Source organism: Ambystoma mexicanum, chromosome 7q (assembly GCF_040938575.1).
Source record: "Ambystoma mexicanum isolate Mex_15411 chromosome 7q, UKY_AmexF1_1, whole genome shotgun sequence".
In the NCBI taxonomy this organism is placed as follows: Eukaryota; Metazoa; Chordata; class Amphibia; order Caudata; family Ambystomatidae; genus Ambystoma; species Ambystoma mexicanum.
Genome location: NC_090941.1, coordinates 422,488,623 through 422,509,181, shown reverse-complemented (window position 1 = coordinate 422,509,181; position 20,559 = coordinate 422,488,623). Strand labels below are relative to the sequence as shown.

General features: G+C 42.8%; 1 long non-coding RNA gene across 1 annotated transcript in view; it reads right to left on the bottom strand.

Annotated features, from left to right (window-relative positions):
• The window catches only part of LOC138527916 (uncharacterized), a 366,749-nt gene extending 355,963 nt beyond the window's left edge, over positions 1-10,786 (bottom strand). Inside the window, exon 1 of the long non-coding RNA XR_011284086.1 lies at positions 10,681-10,786. This is a non-coding gene — a long non-coding RNA (uncharacterized lncRNA). The remainder of the gene's footprint in view (positions 1-10,680) is intronic.
• Between the last annotated feature and the right edge of the window lie 9,773 nt (positions 10,787-20,559).

Below are 20,559 nucleotides of genomic sequence, written 5' to 3'. Positions count from 1 at the left end.
GTGGTAGATTTGAAAAATTCATTTTTCTCAGTACCACTGGACGCAGAATCACAATAACTGACAGCATTCACCTTGGGGGGAAAGAGATACGAGCATTGCCGGTTGCCCCAGGGGTACTGTTAAAGCCCAAGCATTTTTAACAGGATATTACATGAGGGCCTTGGAAACATTGACACAAAGAGCATCATTATTCAGTATGTAGATGATTTGCTAATCTGCAGAGAAAGTGAGGAAGAGTGCAGACATGACTCAATAATATTGCTTACCTTGCTAGCCCACAAAGGGTACAAAGTTGACAAACAAAAATTGCAGTACTGTCTAACTGAAGTGTTATATTTGGGACAACTCATATCAAAAGACGGCAAGAGAATAATACCAGATAGAGCAGCGGCAGTGCGCGGAGTGAGCAAACCCAGCACAGTAAAGCAAATTCAAAAATTCCTGGGCATGTGTAATTATTGCAGAGCATATTGGACTATGCAGCATACACAAAACCACTATTGCATGCACTAAAAGAAGCACAGAGAGGAAACACCACATTGACATGGACACCAGAAATGAACACACACTCAAAGATCGGATTTCAACAACACCAGTTTTAGCGACCCCTGATTATGACGGTGATTTCTACCTGTTCTCACACTGTGATGGAATGCTGATGACGGCAGTACTAACACAAAAAATGTCACTGGGGCAAAAGCCTTTAGCATACTACCGTGGAACACTTGACGAGGTAATGCAAGGACATTTTGCATGCGAACAAGCTCTCACAACCGCCGCGTTCACGATTGAGAAGAGCGCCACAATTGTAATGAGATGCTCAGTGACTTTGTTGGTTGAACATTCATTGTTTGCCATCCTCGAAAGATCAAAGTCCACGCTAAAAACACAAAGAGCCACAGCGTATGAGATTATTTTGTCCAATCCAAACATACGCATAGTGCTGTGCAAAACAGTAAATGCAACGTGCACTATAGAAGGCATGCAAAACCATGACTGTGCCACATACCAGGGAGAGGGTGATGACATGCCCAAAGTAAACGAGAATGCCCTGGGAGCGGGGGAGGTGTACTTTGTAGATGGGTCAGCATCAATAAATTCAGAGATAGAAGAAAAACACGTAGGGGCAGCAGTAGTACGATTGGAAGACGGGGAGTATGAGACAATAGTACAAAAAAGGTTACCACCGCACTTTTCACCACAAGCAGCAGAACTGGTAGTGTTAATTGAGGCATTGCACACAGTAAAAGAGTGTGCAGTAACTATTTACACAGATTCAGCCTACATGACCACAACAGTACATGGGGGGTTGTCATGGTGGGGGAGGAGAAGGTTCAGGAGAGCAGATGGGTCCCCGGTACAACACTCAGAGCTTCTAAAAGAGCGGCAGAGATACAGGAGAATTGGTTTGTGACAGGGTCACGTGGCAAAGCTAGCAATAGAATGCACAACCTGCCAGATATACAACTCAGGAATTACTTTGAGAACATTGCGAGGAACATTGCTCCACCCCATCGGACCATTCTGTGAACTGCATATTGATTATGCAGACATGGAAGAAAGGTGTAATGGAGCAAGTTATCTGATTTTGGTGATCTGCCCCTTCTCGCGGTGGGTGAAACCAGGACCCTGCGCCCACCCGGATGTAAAATGCACTGCAAAATTGTTAGTGAGAGAGGTGTTTCCCTGATGGGGGATATGTGACATCATACGCTCTGACAACGGGGCACATTTCGTCAATGACTTGTTCAAAGCAGTAACTGCTCTGCTGGGGAAAAACATAAACTATGTTCGATTCATCATCCGCAAGCTAACCGGATTGTGGAAAAAATCAACAGCCTCCTTAAGAGCAGATTGTCTAAGTTATGTCACACCCTAAAGAAAAACTGGGTGTAATGGTTGCTGTTAGCTCTGTTTGAATTGAGAAATCAGCCTAGCAAAGACCACCACTTGTCACCCCATGAAATAGTGACAGGAAGGCTCATGCATACTCCTGTATCCCCTCTAAGGAGAATATCAGATAAATACAGCACAGCAACGGTACTAGGGGAAGAGTTTCAAGATCACCTGAGGGAACTGACTAGAGCAGCTAGGATAATAGCAAGGCAAATTGCTCCCCCTTTCACACAGGAACATGAAAGTGATATAGTGACAGACAGTCCAAATGTCCAACTAATGCCTGGGGAGACGGTTTATGTGCACAGCTTTGTATGGAGATGGAATGCTCCAAGATTTCATGGTCCCTATGAGGTGATATACTGTACACCCACTGCGGTGAAAGTAAAAGGGCTGAAACACTGGATTCATCTCTCGGACATGCACATGAAACTGTTATAGTGGAGGGGAAGAAAATGTTGAGGAATGAACAATGCAATTGTAGCATTAATAATCATACAGAAACTGAAAATGAATGAAAGAAAAAGGTGTACATAAAATTAAGAAACCAATGTATATAAAATTGAATGATACTCTCAAAATACATACGTTTACAGTTTTGGGAAGTGACTTTCTCTCTCCCTCTCTCCCTCTCACCCTCTCTCCCTCTCTCCCTCTCCCTTTTCTCCCCCTCCCTTTATTTTTTTCTTCTACTCTTCCCAGTATCTCTCTCTCTCCCTCCCTCTCCCTTTCTCTTTTCTGCCCCCCATTATTTTTTTCTTCTACTCTTCCCAGTATCTCGCGCTCCCTCCTTTTTATTTTTTTTCCTTCTTTCTGTTCTTGCTTCCTTAATGAAAATGATTACGTAGAAAATACTCAAACTGACAAGGGGGGTCCTGGGAGTCTCTCTGACAGAAATTAGTCCTGGTTACGAGAGACTTACCCAGAGTCTTTAGCTCACTATCTTTCACAGAGAAGAAATATCCCAAACATATCAGTCTTTGTCCTGCCCTGGGGCAGTCCAGCACCGAAATGCTAGGCAATTCTCCTCTGAACAAGAGTACCAACAGCATCCCCAGACACATGTTTCGGTCTGGTTGGACCTCATCAGTAGGGAGGAGCTGTGCCTCTCTAAGAATAGTGAGCAAGGGGTCCACGTCTGGATTCCCCTAGTAACTTAGGGTGAGACCCAAAGTTACTTAAATATGCTAATTGACAAGGGGGGCCCTGGGAGTCTCTCTGCCAGACATTAGTCCTGGTTACTTACACGAAAAATGCAACATGAAGTAAAATATGCTGTGTATACTTAACCCAATTATGTCTCACACTGTAGGTACAGAGATGGCAGAAACGAGGGCCCTCAATGCCTACGACTCTACAATAGATAGTTTCATTACAAGTGTTGCAGAATAAAAAGACCTGTTACCACAAGACACAAGGAGTTGTCTGCATCAAGGAACCTTTTTTCATTACCCAAGGGACAATGTTTTCAACAACAAATGGCAGGAAGAACAAGTAACGTGTAAGGCAGAGGCTCTACGAGGACTGTCTAACGAGAAGCTGCAATGGATTAAAAGCACGCTGGTCGCAGCACATCGCCAAACTAACATGGGATTCAGCTCTCGAGAAACCATTCAAGGTGCAACGTGAAATATCATACGAAACTGTGTTTCCACGGAGAAGGGAAAGTGCCCTTGGGTAAGAACAAGAACTGTAGCTAAATTCTCATCATTCCAGACTTGAAAAAAGGAACAGCAGCTTTAATGGACACATGCCTGGTATGCGTCAAACAGGCATATTTGCACATTCCACAGTCATGGAGGGGCACCTGCACTCTGGCCACGATGCACTCAGCCCTGATGGTGGTACCAGAGAGCCACATCCAAGGGGACAGGGTGCTAGCAAAAATGTCCCAGGCACCCCTGTCCACAACCAAAGAACCCCCTGCATATGACGTTTTATCAGAAGAACAGCAGCAAAGCACAGTATCCTGAAAACGGAGGTTATCAAACTATATCTACACAGAATCCTCTGAACTCTTGGCGCAAATCCCTGACAAATGTAAGTTATTTACTTTAGCAGAAACATTCTTCGTGTCCTCGTCCCAAGCATCCAAACGCGAAATGGATACAAATAACCTGGTGGGAACACATCCAGCTAGCCAATGACACAGAAGAAGGGTTGAATGTGATGAACGTGGAGCTGAGAGCCCTGCAGCTGATGACCATGCAAAACCGGTACATCCTGGAGCTTCTAACCGCAATGGACAGCGGTGTTTGCTGAAAAATCGGGAGCGCATGTTGCACTTTCGTACCCTCTGCTAACTTGGACAATGGAACATTAACACATGTGATAGCAGCAGTACAGAACCTTGGAGAAAGAATGAAGGAAGAAGGAGGAGTGAAGTGCAGTGCCTGGTTAGACAACCTGTTCGAGTGGGTCCCGTCATGGCTTGGGATGTCCATGAAGCTGCTGATACCCATCATTGGCTTTTTCTTACTCGTTTTTCGTGTGTGCAGGTGCTGTGCACAATCTATTCCTAACAGTGCAATGATGATGGTGACAATAGGCAACGCAGCAGGAGTAGCACAGATAGCACATGAAGCCCAGGTCCAAACAGGAGAGGATTCAGAGCCAAAATAAAAAATTACTACTATATAAAGAACTGGGTACATTTTAGATCCACTATGGTACACCACAATCAAGGAACCCTGGGAATTAGAATGGTATGATGAAGTATGGGTGGAGCTGGAGGGGGATTGGGGCTGCAGCTACATGACTTGTACCCCATATGAATATGCACGGGCAGGGCAGAGCCTTAGGGCGGTATGTTGGGCCTGGATGCCTAGAAAGGGAACCCCGGCTTGGGATGAAGCAGTACCAGAGGAAGCCGAACGGAGATGTTTGGGAAAGTTACAATATTTGTTACTTAAGTAACGAAAGGGGGGAATGTAAAGCAGGAAGGGTCTCCCAGGCCCCCCTTCATTCCTAACAATGCACATGATATGCTCATTCCGCGGTTAACAGCGCACCTCTGGCCAACGTGTGAGGTTACATTAAATGACCCATAACTGTGCACAGCCAATGGGCAGTTAGACTCCATTGTGTGTTAACTTCTAACTCAATTTTCTAGTAGGCCGCATGCAAATGCTGTAGGCCGGCCTGCACCTCTCCCCTTCATTCTCCATGCATAGCCAGTATGCCAACCCCCCACTTCCTCCCCTCTGCCGTCTCCGCAGCTGTCCAGTTCTCACGGAAGCTTGGGTGTGAAAAGTAACAAACTAAACACTGTATCTCTCATCTTCCTTTTTACATCACTGCCCTGTGAGTGACCAGGCCAGAGCCTGGCCCTGGAAAAAACCATCCGTCTCCACAAACCTGCCTCTGCACCAAAAGACCCCTTCTAAGGAAATATAGACCCCAAGCCCCCCAAACCCCTTTGATGTAACAGTTGCAAGCCTCTCGCCCCTGTGCCACCCTACTTCACCCCCGTCACTAATGTCATGTGGCTATATATTCTTCGTGTACTAACAAAATTCAAAAGACACGCATCAAGATTCAAAGAGATGTTTGATTAAGTGCATTTTGAAATACTGTGTTAGATAAGGCAGCTGGGCCAATGTACCCTTGTTCTTGATGGCTCAGGTCAACTGCTTAAATGATATAATGTGTGTGACCAAAAGGGCAAATGTTGGATAGTATGAATTAAAGCAACCTGGACTTCGCCTGACCCTGCACCCCACCCACATGAGCCCAGCTGACCCGCATGCTCCACGAAGTTACAACTCCAGCGCCGACCAATCAGGGAGCATCAACCATAAAGAAAGGATACTGTCCAGTCCCCTTCATCCAATACCCACGACTTACTGTATCCCCTATAGTACACGTCATAGATTTGTAATATAAAGTGTATTTTCTGTTGTTTGGACAGAGCGCTCTCGGAGTAGCAGAGTCCTCTGCATGCCCCACTTTTACTTTATATAAAGTCTTATCTTTTACCTCACTTACACTTTCCCTACTGGGGTGTGTCCATTAGTGTCTCCTCTTTGGTTATTTTACTGTAATTGTGGGGAATGCCAGCTTTCAACAGACATTATAACAGTTGCACTATGTATTAGTGTTTTCAATACATTGATTTCTAAAAATATTGTGTTAACTATTGAAGTGCAACATATAGAAGGCATTGTGTCAGGCATTGTGTCAGGCAGTGTGTCAGAAATCAATACAGCAAAATCCAGAACATTATTATCCAACCAAATTATTTCTGATCAGTCAGAACATTTGGTGCATCTGAATAGGAAGAAATAGTTGATCTTTCTGATCTTATCGGGGAGTGCATTCCAAAGACTGATCACACAAAATCAAAAGTAGTGTCTAGGTTTGCTCAATATGAAGTACCTTCAAAGGGTTGGTGGATGAGTACAAAGTGTGAGTTCAGCAACACAATATTTTGTTTGTCTGATAGGAATGAAAGGTATTGAGTACTGACAGCATTGTGATTAAATACATAAAGCCCTGTGTTTAAATCATTTGTCAATCAGCAGTCAGTGAAGGCTGGGGGTGATTGGATTTCTTTGTTGCAAATACAGGTAAACACAAGTGCTCTATAACGGACTGCAATAGTGGAGGTTGGATGAAAAATACTTTGTATGGTAGTTGACAGAAAGAAATCTGCAGCGCCCACACAAATCACAATTCTCAGGTACTCACAAGTCAGCATTTGTACATAGCACATCCAAGTAAGTTACTTGTTGTACATTTTAGGACTTGTAGTCTTGTATTCAGAATGTGAACTGCAAAAATATCTATACCAGATGTAAAATAAACAAATAAATAAAACACACACACACACACACACACACAACAAGATGCATTTCCCTGGAATTGAATTGAACTGCCAAAACTTTAATTGTTCATTGCCAACATTGTGGACATTTCTGCGAAAGTTACCTTTTTCAGAAAGTGCAATTGGAACCAGCATAAGTTTTACACGCACAATTATTGTTGCAGTTCAGAAATGCTCCGTAAACATTGCTGCATTCCTCATTTTACGTTTGGCACTGGTAAAGAAAGGGGGAAATCTACGTCTCATATATACACAGACAGAACCGGTGCTTCAACGTCACACACAGTACTGTACTATTTATTTATTTTATTGTTTTTTATAACACGCCTAATACCATACCCAAGTTCATTTTGTAAGCGCGGATCTAGTATTCGAACCTCTGTTTCTCTGCGTGTTCTTGCATCCAAGACCAGCGTGTTGCCCCTGTGCTATTCTCCTATACACATTTTGGCAGCTAGAGTAGACACTGCTTTGATGGTACACCTGGGGAGGAGATACCGTGCAAAGGGGGGGAGGGGTATTATTGTCACAGAATTACATACATACGTGATGAGGTGTACAATGCATAATGAGGGTGTTTTATTTATAAAGCACTTTCACCAAAGCGCTTTACCTAGAACATATTTACATACAATACCACCCAACCAAAGTTGGTAATCATTTATCGACCTCGGAGAAAAGGCTGGGTTGGCCTTGCCAGGATTTGAACCTGCAGATCACACACAGTTTGGAGTAGAAAATGCTTAACTCACTGAGTAATTTTACTGTCTTAATATATATATTAGTCGGCTAGCGATAACCTTCAGGGAATCACACTCTTAAGTTGTCCTTCTTCATTGGTATACTTTGCTGCCAGTTAGAGGCTACATTTGGATTTCTTCAACAGGAAAGTAGCGGCAGTGGAAAGGTTGAGATGCATAAGATGAAGTACAAAATGAATACATTTAAAAAATAGGTTCATCTAGTAACACAGTTTTGTCTTCGAAATTATATATTTAATGTAGTCAACATATGTGCTGATGGGTTCGCCTATGGAGATTGTTTCGCACAGACCTGAAAAGGTCACGGATATCTCGAACGCATCATGAAGAAATGGAAGACGCTATTCTCTAGCCTTTCTCTCAGTCTCAGTACCAATCAATGGCTTATTTTATCTAATTTGTGAAAACAAATTTGCTACAATTTGGAAACCAACAACAGTAAAGCATTGTGGGTAAAGTTATTGCGAGATTTCCTAAAAATGGACTAGCATGCAGACAAGAAAGGTTTGGGGGGGTTATGATATATGATCTAAGTCATTTATAACACACCTGTACACAAGTGTTTCTAGGCGCGACAAGACAAGGGAGGGAAGACAGAAGGAGGACAAGACAAATAATCTCACTAAGCATTGTGTCATTCATATCGTGCAAGAATGAGAAGTGCAAAGGGAAAGGGAGGAGGGAAGTACAAGAGAGAGGGGAGGGATAAACAGGGCACCTAATGCAGCATGGCTCCGGGTAGTGCAAGGAGAACAAGGGACTGTAGGGTTACAGTAACAGCCCCTAAAGTGCTTGGTATCCCCGGAGGCAGTGCAAGGGTGACTGATAAGAAAGAGCCTGGTACCCAATGAGACTCTGAGGATATCCAAGCAACCAGTTTGTAAAGCAGACAGGTAGGTCAGATAGGTCAGCAGGGGAGGGAGAGAGAGAGAAAGCAGAGGAGAAAAGGACAGTTTTAAGCTGCTCCTGGACCTTCATGTGGTCTAGCTCAAGTTTGAGAGGGGCAGGGAGGCCAGTCCAGAGGGAGGCACCTGCAGAGGAGATAGTTCTAGCCCCCACTCTCTGCCTGGAGACATCTAACCCTTACAAAGCTGGAGAGAGCTGAGAGAAGGGCTCAAGAAGTAAGATATTTTGGAAAAGAGTGTTGTATTTTGTGTGGGCCCCGGCCCCAATAAGCCTTGTGGACAATGCAAAGGGTCTTGAACTTGATCCTTGCAGCCACCTGGAGCCAGTGGGGAGATTTCAAGGCTGGAGAGATGCAATCCCTGGGCTTGATGCCAAGTATAAGTCTTGCAGTCCTGTTCAGGATTATTTGCAGAGGGTGGAGCGTGAGGAAGGCAGATTGAGAAGGAGGCTGTTGCAGTATTCCAGCCTAGAGAGAACTGGGGCTCAGGAGACAGTGAGCTTCTGAGGGTAAGTGAGAAAGGGAAGAGTCCCTTTGAAGAGGTGCAGCTTGTAGTGGGACTTCTTGGCGACATCCGAGATGTAAGGAGAGAAAGGGAGAGTGGATACAAAGATGACACCAAGGTGTATTGCCTCACAGGAAGGCGAAGGAAGAAGGCCCAAGGCGAGCAACCAGGGTGAGAGGGGAAAAGCAAGGGCAGGGGTCCCAATGAGAAGGATCTCTGTCTTACTGGCATTAATGGAGGTGCACCAATCCTGAATTGGGGACTGACAGTCAAAAATGCGCGAGAGAGGACAGGAGGCTGAGGGGAGCCTGAAGGAAAGCTGAGTGTCATCCTCATAACACCGATAGAGGAGAAGGTAGAGATCAGGTGGGTCACAGGGGTAAAGTTGACTTTGAAAAAACAGGGTGAGAGGATAGAGCCCTGGGCAACGCCACAGGTAGAGAGAGAGGTGGTGGAGAGAAAGTGACCAAGTTGGACCTTGGAAGGGCGGTCCAAGAGGAAGGAGCTCAGCCACTCCAGGGTTTGATCCGTGATGCCCAGGTTCTATCGGAGTCGATTGATCAGGATGGCATAGGTGACCATGTTGAAAGAAGAGGAAAGATCAAGGAGGATGAGGACACAAGAAATGCTGGAATCATGGTTAGAGAGATTGTAGGAAAGAACGAATAAACAATAGCACAGAAGTCACAGATCCATTAGGAAATACATCGAAATTCAGATGGGGCTACATTTTGAATAATATGGACATGATTATAATGTAAAATTTAAAAAATGAAACTACCATAATATGTGTTATCATATGTTCACGTAAGATAGCAAATGAAACGTGCACAGGGAAAGTATGGCATGGCTGGGTAAGCAAAGGGGTGCAAAACAGGTTACTCTTCACACCAGCGTTGATGACAACTACGTCACATAGGCACTCTTTGAACCAACTGAGGAATAACATACGTAATTTATACTGAATAAATATATTAGGTATTTGACTACTTTGAAAATTGGCCTTGTCTAGATAGGATGGATAGGTTTTGTCGCTTTCTTACATTTTCCTCATGTTATCCTTTTTCGTATATAAGTTGTGTAAATTGCATTTTAAATTGTATTGCAATGTTCGTCTCTTTTTACTTTTTTTCTCTATTACCTTTTTTTTTTAAGAGTATTGTTATAAGTGAAAAGCCGACGTTTGGCTACGACACAATAAAATACAAATAACATAAATTACTTTACAACATTTGAAGTATTTCCAAAGAGAACGTGTTCGAAAGCAATGGTGTGGTTTTGCTAAGAAACTCGACAGAATTCCAACTACATTCTGCTTCAAATCTAACGACGCGAAGGTCTGCCCTCGCCAATCTGACAACAACACAACCTCCCTTCACGCTCACGAATCAGCGTCTCTATGATACACCCTACATTAACAGGTGGCCCTCTAAAGTAATTGTGGGACTCGTAGTTCGACCTACGTGTAAATTAAACTTGATAATAAAAGCCTTCGTGGGAATTCACAATCTGTTTATGAAAATAGTTAATGTGTTGTTCTATTGCAGAACACTCAAGTTCCCTGTGGCCATTCTTTATTCTGGGACTTGCCATTTTCCTAAATTTCAAATGTCAAAGGAAAAAAGGAAAAACATCAAGTCCCAGAATACAAACGGGAAACAAAAAAATCAGATGGTCTGAGGATGGCAATCGGAAAGTTGAGCACTCCAGTATTGGCAGTGAAAGAGAATAATTCCCATTCCGTCTTTCTGTTGTGCCTTTAATTGAACATTCCGTTGACGCTACCCACCTGTCGTTTCTGAAGCAGTGTTTTTGAGTGAAGGATTCTAACCGAGTACAGAGACTCAGACTGCTATTGTCGCAGTGGCAGTTAGTGTTATTCCCACAGACTTTCACGCCTCTCGCTTTACGTGCAGTGGGAGTTCGTGGTATTCCCGTAGACGTTCACGTCTGTCGCTTTACGGGCAGTGGGAATTCGTGGTATTCCCACAGACTTTCACGTCCGTTGCTTTACTGTCGCAGTGGGAGTTCGTACTATTGCCACAGACTTTCACGTTGATCACGTGTGAATTGGAACGCAATCGGAGAGGGAATGCCCTCAGATGACTTAGGCGTCTGATCTGCCCGGGTGGCCCCCTACTCAGTTCGAGAGAAACTCCATGCTCAAGATGGAAACCTTTTCTGATTTTAGATCTCACGGAGCCCCGTCCCACAGTGTGTGGCACTCCATAAGGCATAGCAGTGCAAGGTGTTGCACTCTTCCATATTTATTGTGCTTTCCAAGCAAGCACGAAAAGAATGTAGCGGCGCAAAGCCCTCTTTCAAGATATCACCCCGGATTCACCAGGCTACTTGATCTAAAATTAAATATAATAATAACAATACTAACCGCCAAAATGTGTACTATTTGTTTTGACTTCGCAAGAGATCAGAGAATGCTTGCTAACTTAAAGTTCAACTTCCGTCTTTCAATAGGTGTTCTGAATCATTTAAAGAACATAGTGAACGTGTCGCTGAGTAGCCCACCATCACCTCCTCTAATACCAGTGTTGCCAGGTCGGAAGGAAAAAATAAGCTGAATGCCCTTCAAAAACAAGCCCAAAACAAGCTGACTCCCATCCAAATAAGCGGAAAAAACAAGCGTACACCTAAAAAGTTGTGGAAAGGTCTCAAAAGTAAGAAACATAACACAACAAGAAAAACATACATAGACAGAACACTGACATAGTGTGTTAGAACAACAATATTTTATTGCATGGTGACTAGAAGTCCCAGATTGCAAAATAATACGGCCCTGAAATATTTGTATTTATTGTTTTATATAGCGCCTTAATCCAAGGCGCTATATAATATTGTAACATGGCCAATTGGAAGCTGAAAAGAAACATGGCCTTCCTGAATACATCTTTCTGAGAAAATGTTGTATATAGATTCGAATAATCCTCTAACCCAGTCTTGCAAAAAAAAGTTTTAAAAAAATAAATAAATAAAGGATGTTAGTGGATAATGCGTCAGCACTGGGGATATCACCAGGATAATATTGCTATAGAGTGACGCTTGCTAAACTAAACCAATCCCCTTCTTTACATCTTTACATGTCAGTGTGTCTGCCTGCATGACAAAACTTTTAAAGTGCGCTTTTTTTGCATATGTTTAGGCATTTGGCATTGATGGGACACCAGTGGGCAAGTAACGATCCCATCAGTGCCAAACACTTAAGCATATGCAAAATACAGGGCGCACCCCAGAGCAAGACAAAGCAGCAATCACCATCACCATCAAGTGCTGCCAACAGCCCAGTGCAGGACGCTCTGTGCGGCGTGTAATGGGCTTAACAGCAATATAAACAAGCCCAATTACACGCGCACAGACGGTCCAACAAGCGGACGAAAACCGCGACAAGCGACCTCCAAATATTATAAGCGACTTTGGGCAAAAACAAGCCCAAAGTCGCTTATAATAAGATCCCCTTCTGGTCCCCCTTTTACTGTAAACGTGCCTTTCATCCAGGAGTATGAAACACGCATTTGCTCATTGCAATACCGTGTACATAGTTGCCAAGAGGGCCATGGTTTTGCATGACGACGTATCCGGGCTAGACACTGGTTCTAGTTGTATACATTGAATGCCGGGATTTGATGGTCGATGCTTTCAAGTGGTAAATGAGACCACAAGACCCAGCATGCACCTTGCGAACCGCAACAGTTAGAAGGCCTCAAACATGACATTGGGCCGCTTGACAACTATGCACATAGCATCTTAAAGTGGAATTTGCCTCTACCTATGACTCGAGGGAACACCACCATTACTGACAATGTTACCGGCCATATTGCAACAAATGAAACTGAGTGCGAATATATATGCACTGTTCTATATATTTTAATCTGCAGTGTTTTCATTACATGTATATATCCCATTTTGTTGCATATCCTCATGGCAACTGCAAGTTGCTAGCAATAAATATATTAATCTATAAAGATTGCTTAAAATGAGATTTCAATCGAACTCGATTTATACTAATGACGACCATTGTACGTGAGAATTACACCGTACCCAACTAGTAATAACATTATCGGCTATATTAATTAATGCTATTAAGGATGCACTTACCCACCGCCTTAATTTGAGTCCAAAAATTAAAGTGCACCTTCAGAAGACCTTGTTTGGAGCCACGTGCAGAAATGTGCACATTGTGTATTGGGCAGCTTTACACCTGTTGCACATGTGTATCCCGTATTCACAAGCTGGATGTGATTTAAAATGCATACAAACGCACTACTTCCCGTCCTCCTTTCCATAGCAGACAGAGGGGAAGATGCAAAGGGTCATTTCGGATCCTTGTATGCATTTCACCAATCTTCGAATAGCAGCGGAAAGACCACCGCTGCCCTGCATAAATTGTGTTCTGTTTCTCAGGGGCAGAACTGCATTTTCCACTTTTTTACACTACAACATGAAAGTGAGAGTTCTTTGAAGGCCTGACATACTCTCAGAATCACTGTTACGTTATGAACGTTTGTCGGTTGCATGAGCCAAATACTAATATGTTCAATATTTATGCTTTTTTCAGGACACCCCATTCCACCGCTGCATGACTATGACTGGCCAGCAGACATCAAATCTTCTATATCAACATTTTTATGCTGAGCCCCTCCAGGTCCACATGCTTGCCTAACACACCACAATGAGTAGTCGTGCAGAGCTTGAGGGTGTTTGCCTATGCTCTGTAACCACACCATGACACACACTGACTCCAAACAAAGGCCTTCGGATAGATTCCAAATTTAAGGCAGGCCGAGCCCAAATAAAATTCTGACAACCAAGCATGTAATGCAGTCTTCCTTTAAAGAGCATGCATCACGCTATTCCCAAAATATTGAGGAACTTCCGCTAAAGAATCTATTTGCGAGAGCACTAACCAGTCTTAAGTCCTATAAGTGACCACAATCTTGGCTCAATTCTCCCTTAAAAATAAAACACCGAAATTAAAACCTGGCTTGTCAATTTAACTCAGACCATTATTTCATTCCAGTCGTAGATGCCGTACCAGGAATGCTCACTTTACTCTAAATGAGGTCTTCCTGGAAAACCCATTAACTCAGGAGACTTGAAAGAGAAATGTAGGGAGTCCCGGAAGACAGGCCTTTCGAGAAACCCCTCCAGTTTCTTTTTCAGCTCCCACTTAGTTGAAGACTGAACCAGACCCAGATGGTTACAAACTTAAAGAATCTATGGTACTCAGATCTACGCATGTCCTATGAATGTCTTTCCTAAGTAAGAAGAGAACGTCTTGAAAACCCTAAAACTATACCCTCTCTGTCTTCCTGGCAAAATATTTTTTTCTTTGGAGAGTGAAGAAGAACAACTTACCCCAGAGAATTTAGCATACTGCTCATAGGGGTTTGAGACATCCAAGCAGTCAGGAGAAGTAGAACCACAGGAATATCCCTGAGATAGTGAACCCACGATCTATATCTCCGATGGGAAATTAGAGGATTACAGAAACATACATCTATCCCTGCCATCCACCGTGGAACACAAATGTTATTCATGCAAGGAACTACAAGATGCTGTCTCTAAAATCTGTTGTCTCCTCCCACATCACCACTAAGACAAAGTCCCGAAAAAGACCAGGTCAACCAGGTTAGAACTCCCATGCTGTATTTTGCCACTGCTCTCTATGCAAAGGCATCAATACATTCTCAACCTTTATTAAACAAAAGTACAACTAAGTCTCTCCGAAAAAGCAGGAAGCCATAAGGAAAAGAGAACAATACTTAACTATATGTGGGAAACCAAACCACCTATAGGGTCCCTGTCAACATACTACATTAGAAGGTTTGGTCTTATCTCGACACTGACTGTAAGGGGCATAGCATACACCCAACACTAATACTCTCGGTATGGGAAGAGTCACCTAAGGGGGCAGTCCAATGTATTCATGGGCTTACCCAAAATGATCCCTTAACTCAAGTACTGATGACCATTGTAAGTGACTCCAATCAAGCAATCCCACTAAGTCAGTGCCTTGTCTGGGATGCCCAAGGGAAGCCCTTATTCATGTATCTTTATGGCAAGTTATAATCTGGATGATGAACCCTTGTATAACACCCCTATTTTAGAATCCCCCTTGACCCCACTGAGCCAAGAAGTAGGCTTGTTTTGCAAATTTAAAAGGTTTATTTGAAACATTAAACAATATATATATATATATATATATATATATATATATATATATATATATATATCACACTTCTATAAATAAATTGATAATGGATAGTACACTTGTGAATATGAGCAGTAATCAGAAAGAGGTAATCCTACAGTAGCACAGTTCTTGGTTACTTATGAATAGGAACAGAAGAATGAGGTGGGAAAGAATGCTTTATATGGTTCAAGGAAACGCAATGATGAATGAAATGCAGTACAGAAAATAACTTCATATGGCTTCAACAAAAGACAATGTAATCACTTTTCCTTGACAATTCACTCCCCCCCTTTATGCAATATAAGGAGATGGAAAGAAGACACACAGTTCTCAGGAATGCAATCAAATATAATTCAGTTCCCCGGACTGGAAAAAGCGACCAGGAAAACAGAAAAACTGAAACGAACTTTGGAAGGATCACTGATCGAGCGAGTGTTCGACTTCAAATACTTAGGAGTAACCCTGGACTCCTCTTCGCAAGACAAAGCCATGCAATCGGTCCTGATGTCCAAAGCCAACAAATTGGCAGCCCAAGCTAGGGCCATAGATAAAAAGTTTGGAAGATTCTCACTGATCCCTGTGCTAGAACACTATAAGAAAAAGGTGATGCCGACATTAACATATGGGGGAGATGCTATGATGAACTTACCACGATCCATTTGGACAAAAATTGAGGCAAAGTTTTGGCGAAAAGTCCTCAAACTCCCAAACTTGACCCCAATAGCCTCAATCCGACGAGAGCTTAGTTTACCTTCTCTCAGAAGTTCAGTCTCACAATCGTCTCTAAGACTGTTCAGGAAATGCCGGATGGCAGAGCCACCATCAATATACTTTCTCATCAATCTCGAAATAGAAAGGAATACAAGCAAATCCCTTAAAAAATGGAAAGAAGAAAACATCAGCTTGCTAGAACAGGTCAATGCAGACGAAGAACAACTAATAAAGTACCCAAAGAGAACCTTCACCAAAATCAAAGAACTCGACTGGATAAACACCCTGGAGACAGCAGGAAAAAATAAACTAACCTTACACCTGCCTCCAAACACGAAAAAACTCAATGAGCTCCAGGAATATATAAAGAAGTTTCCATCCAGGAAAGGGAGAGACATGCTGATGAGAGCCCGTTTAAATGTCTTGCAGACAAATGAGATCTTGTCAATCAGAGGCCAGTCGAGAAATAACAGTTGTCGATTTTGTGAGATACAAGAAAAGGAAACAATCCGCCACTTGCTCCTAAAATGTGCCTCAAACCAACATATAAGAAGTCGATACTTAAAATCAACCTTCACAGATTTCACCATAGAGGACGAAGACATATGTTGGTCTCGTTTGATTGGAGGCGACAAAACATCATGGCAAATAGCTTCCTATAAAATCCTGGAAGCCATAAACTGGCCGACAAAGGCACATTTTTAGAGAGCTGTTCTCATTTTTCTTTTTTTTTCTCCTTCCGTCACGACCACTGACAAAAGACAGAAACCTCAAATTTTGTAAAAATCTATTGATTAAATACAAAAAAAAAAAAAAAATAATAATAATTCAGTTCCCCCCTAGCAAGCTTAGAGGAAAACAGGTATGAGTTTTAACACAGGCAAGATACTTTGGATGCGGTTGTAATTAAGTGAAAAATATGCTAAAAAGGCTTTTACTTCCCTATAGGAGGTTCAGGGTGGGTGATATCTAGTTTATATTAGTTCAGGCTCACTTTAGCAATGCTCTATGAGTACTAGCAGGTTAAAACGAATTTTAGCAAAGGAAAGCAAGGAGCTGCTGATTTTTACACGTGGCTGAAATTGTGCAAAATGTCAAATCGCGGCAAATGTAATCGCGTGCGTCAAGCATAATTACGGAGGGCCTATAAGGAGTAGCAAGTCGGTTCTAGGTTCGTTGAAAAGCCTAGAATCTTAGCTTTAAGATGACAGTTAAAACTCCTAGCACAAACGGTTCCGGAGATACGGCCGATTTAGTCAAGGTAGTTTTTCGGATTTGAAATTTTAAAGCTCAGAATGACAGATGACAGTTTTCAGTTTTAAAGATGACAGAATGACACGGAGGCAGTTCTAATAGGCTAAAATAGTTTGGATTAGATTATTTTAAACTAAGAGATTGGTTTTGGCACAGTGAGTACTCACACTATATTTTTGAAATAAGCCGTCAAGGTCTGGTCAGGTTGGACGGGACCTCCGGCGGGTGGTTCTGAAGTCCCGGCTATCTGGGTCAGCTCTGCTCTCTGGGTCTGTCAAGCACCGGTTCTGCTCACAACAGTCTGGTTTGTGGTTCTCTCTGGTTCCGGATACAGCACTGCATTCTGTATACCGCTACAGGCTCTTGCAAAAGTTCTTGGCAAAAAAATTCAAACAGCTCGCCCGGCTGTTGAATAGTTTGGTTGATTTTGAGGCCTGCTGAAGAGGATTCAGCTTGTGGATTCAGGCCTCTCTGCTACAAATTCTGGAGTTAATTTCTACTACAGGTTCTGGATATTGATGGATTTGAAGTCTGGATCTCTGGATGTGAAGTCTGAAGTCTCCCGGCAAAGCGGCCCGCAAGAAAGTGGAAAGTGAATGTCCCTACCTGTCCTGCACTGTCTGCTTTTATGTGTTTAGAAAGTGGGTGTGTGCGTGGGCCTAGCTAAGCCTGCCCCTCTCACTTATCATTGGCCAAGCTTTCCTCTCTCCCTTGATTGGGGGAAAGAAATGGAGTGTCAGATTTTTAACCTGCAGACATTTGGAGTAAGACCCTATTTTCTGCTAGCAACCCCCCAGAATACACCACAGGGTCCTAACACATCTTAAAACGTGCACAGAAAAATCACAAGAATAATGATATTACTTATATAATTCTGACAAGTCCGTACTAGGAATTATCCATCTTTTTTTTAAATTATGCTCTGGCCCAAAGCGGTGTGGTTCCCCCAAGCACATGGTGGAGTTTCTGGTTTGTCCACTTCCCCCAAGCTCAGCTTGCCCCCACAGGCACTGCCCCTCCCAGTTTCTCCCAAGAGGAAGCCACTTTACGCCCCCCACCCAATATAACATTTGCCTGAGTCCAGGACAGGGCTTTGTTCAGTTTCCTGTAGTCCCCAGGTGCCACTCCCCTAATTCAATCAGAGAGGTGTCATCTCCTTTTGGCAGGGGCAGCAGGATACAGCCAGGCCTGGGAATGCAGTTGTGCAAGTCTCAACTCCTGTCGGGGGTAGCTGGTGGTCAGAGTTTAATCTCTTTCAGCCAGGCTTCAGCTAAATGTCTGTTTGTTCGCAGTTTAAATCAAACTTACAATTTTTACACATGCAGCTAGAATGCTGATTCTAATTTCAAAACCATGACATTTAAACAATTGCAACCTATGTGACACTCACAAGTAGGTCACTCTTTTATTCTAAACATTTCGATTTTAGTGGCTTTACCCCCAAATTCACTTAAGCTGCTGACAAAAATGGGTGGCAGCCTATTCTTCATGTTTTCCCTGTGCGCTCTCTGGGGAGTTCTGGCCATCATGATGTTTTCAATGCCAGTACTGCACAGTTTTATGGTAGGGCTTGGCTGCATGGGTAAAAACATCCCACACCATCTTGGGGGAAACTTTGCATGTAGAGGAGGCAGTCACCCCTAAGTGACCCGATGATTTGATCCTAGGTAGTAAAATCCAACAACTCCATCAATGGATGTTTCAGATTTCTCTTGTGATTTCTCCGAAAAAGGAAGACCCTGGTTCAATTCCTCCAAAAGAAGGAACCAGTGAAAACGACTCCCCTTTGTCATCATGGCAGCAATTCCCATAGGAAATCTTAAGTAAACCTTATGACTGGAGTAGAAGTTTCTTGACTTAGGTGATAGCCTCCCCAGTAAGGGAGAGCCAGGATTTAACCATAGGGATATGTGATGTATATGGGACATTTGTCCCTTCTATCCATTGGGGAGTCACCCCCTTTGAGGCTAGGGAAGTGAGCCCGCTAATCAAAACCCTCCCTAGGGACATGGGCAAGTGGGACCTCACTGGAAGTGACTCCCCTCTTGGGGAAAAGACTCCCATTCCTGTTAGGAACTCCCTGTCAAGAGAAGATTATCTATTTACATGAGAATCGGATAGACTGTTGGTACATCTGTTTTGGACTCACCAAAATGTGACATTTCTTCAATCTCTTTGGCTTCAGTTAATGCCGGATTTCGCCTGAACTCCACAGTTAAAGAACAATGATGCACCCTTTTTGTTTGTGACAATGCACATAAAATGATGAGTCTCTGACGGGAGAATGTCCTGGAGGTATGAACCCATGCTAGACCAAAGAGCTAGTGGTGGCGTGGAGAGCAAGCAGTCGGGAGAGAGACAGAGATGGTAAATCAGCCATCTCAGTTGGTGGTGCGACCACACAGAAGCTGTGGGGAGCCGGAAGCCCGTTTACTGACACAAGACCAGACCGCAGTGGAGTAGTTGGGTCTCAGACCTCTGCATAAGAAGTGTGTTAGCTGCCGAAGTGGATGGTTTGAATGTAATGATACTTATGTTTCTCCAGAAGAAAGGTTACCAGCACATTTAACAAATGTCTTGTTACGATTCCTTCAACTCAAATTTAGTCACTACACTATTGCACAATTAACAGTTAGAATATGTCAGCTGGTATCTAAGTACTTCCATAATAATACAATAGTACTTTTGAAAGTCAATCTAGTTAGAATACGCCAACAGGTATCTACCTGAAAAACACCCTTCATTCCAAAACACTTCAAATATGCCATCTCAATTCGTATACAACAAAACATCTTCTAACCTCTAATGCAGTTAGAATATATCAACAGGTATCTAACTACTTCAAGCATTCCCTTAATCACAACATACTTCAAACAACCATACTGTGACCCTTACACTCACCTACTGTAATTGTTTTTTTTAATCGAGTACCAATTATTTTTCCCAGTGGACCAATGATTATTTTATGTAACAACAACAACAGAGTGTCATACACTAATGTTGTACCAAACATAGTACTTTGAAAAGCACTGTTTAGGAGGATCTAAAAAATATATACGTATAATTGTATACAACTACAGCTTTTAAACCCTCCTGCTTAACACATTGCACTGTTTATTCCCCCCGAGAAATTGAACCCGCGATTCCAGCTTCATAACACTATAAAACTAGTAACACAGCAATTATAATCAAATACACATTCTATGAGCACAATCTCAATTGTACTGCAGTCATAAGCCATATACAGTTCAATTACATAATTCCTCCATATTACAAACACCTTTCTACTCCCACTACATTACCTATAATTACTACATTACCTATAATTACCATACACATATTATTATTATGGTGATTGTGGCCATACTCCTACTACGTTACCTATAATTACTATACACATATTACTATTGCAGTGGTTGTACCCAGTGCACATATTCGTGGGTCCATGGCCTGCGGCCATGCCTGCCAGAATCTGGCTACTGTCCTTAACCACCA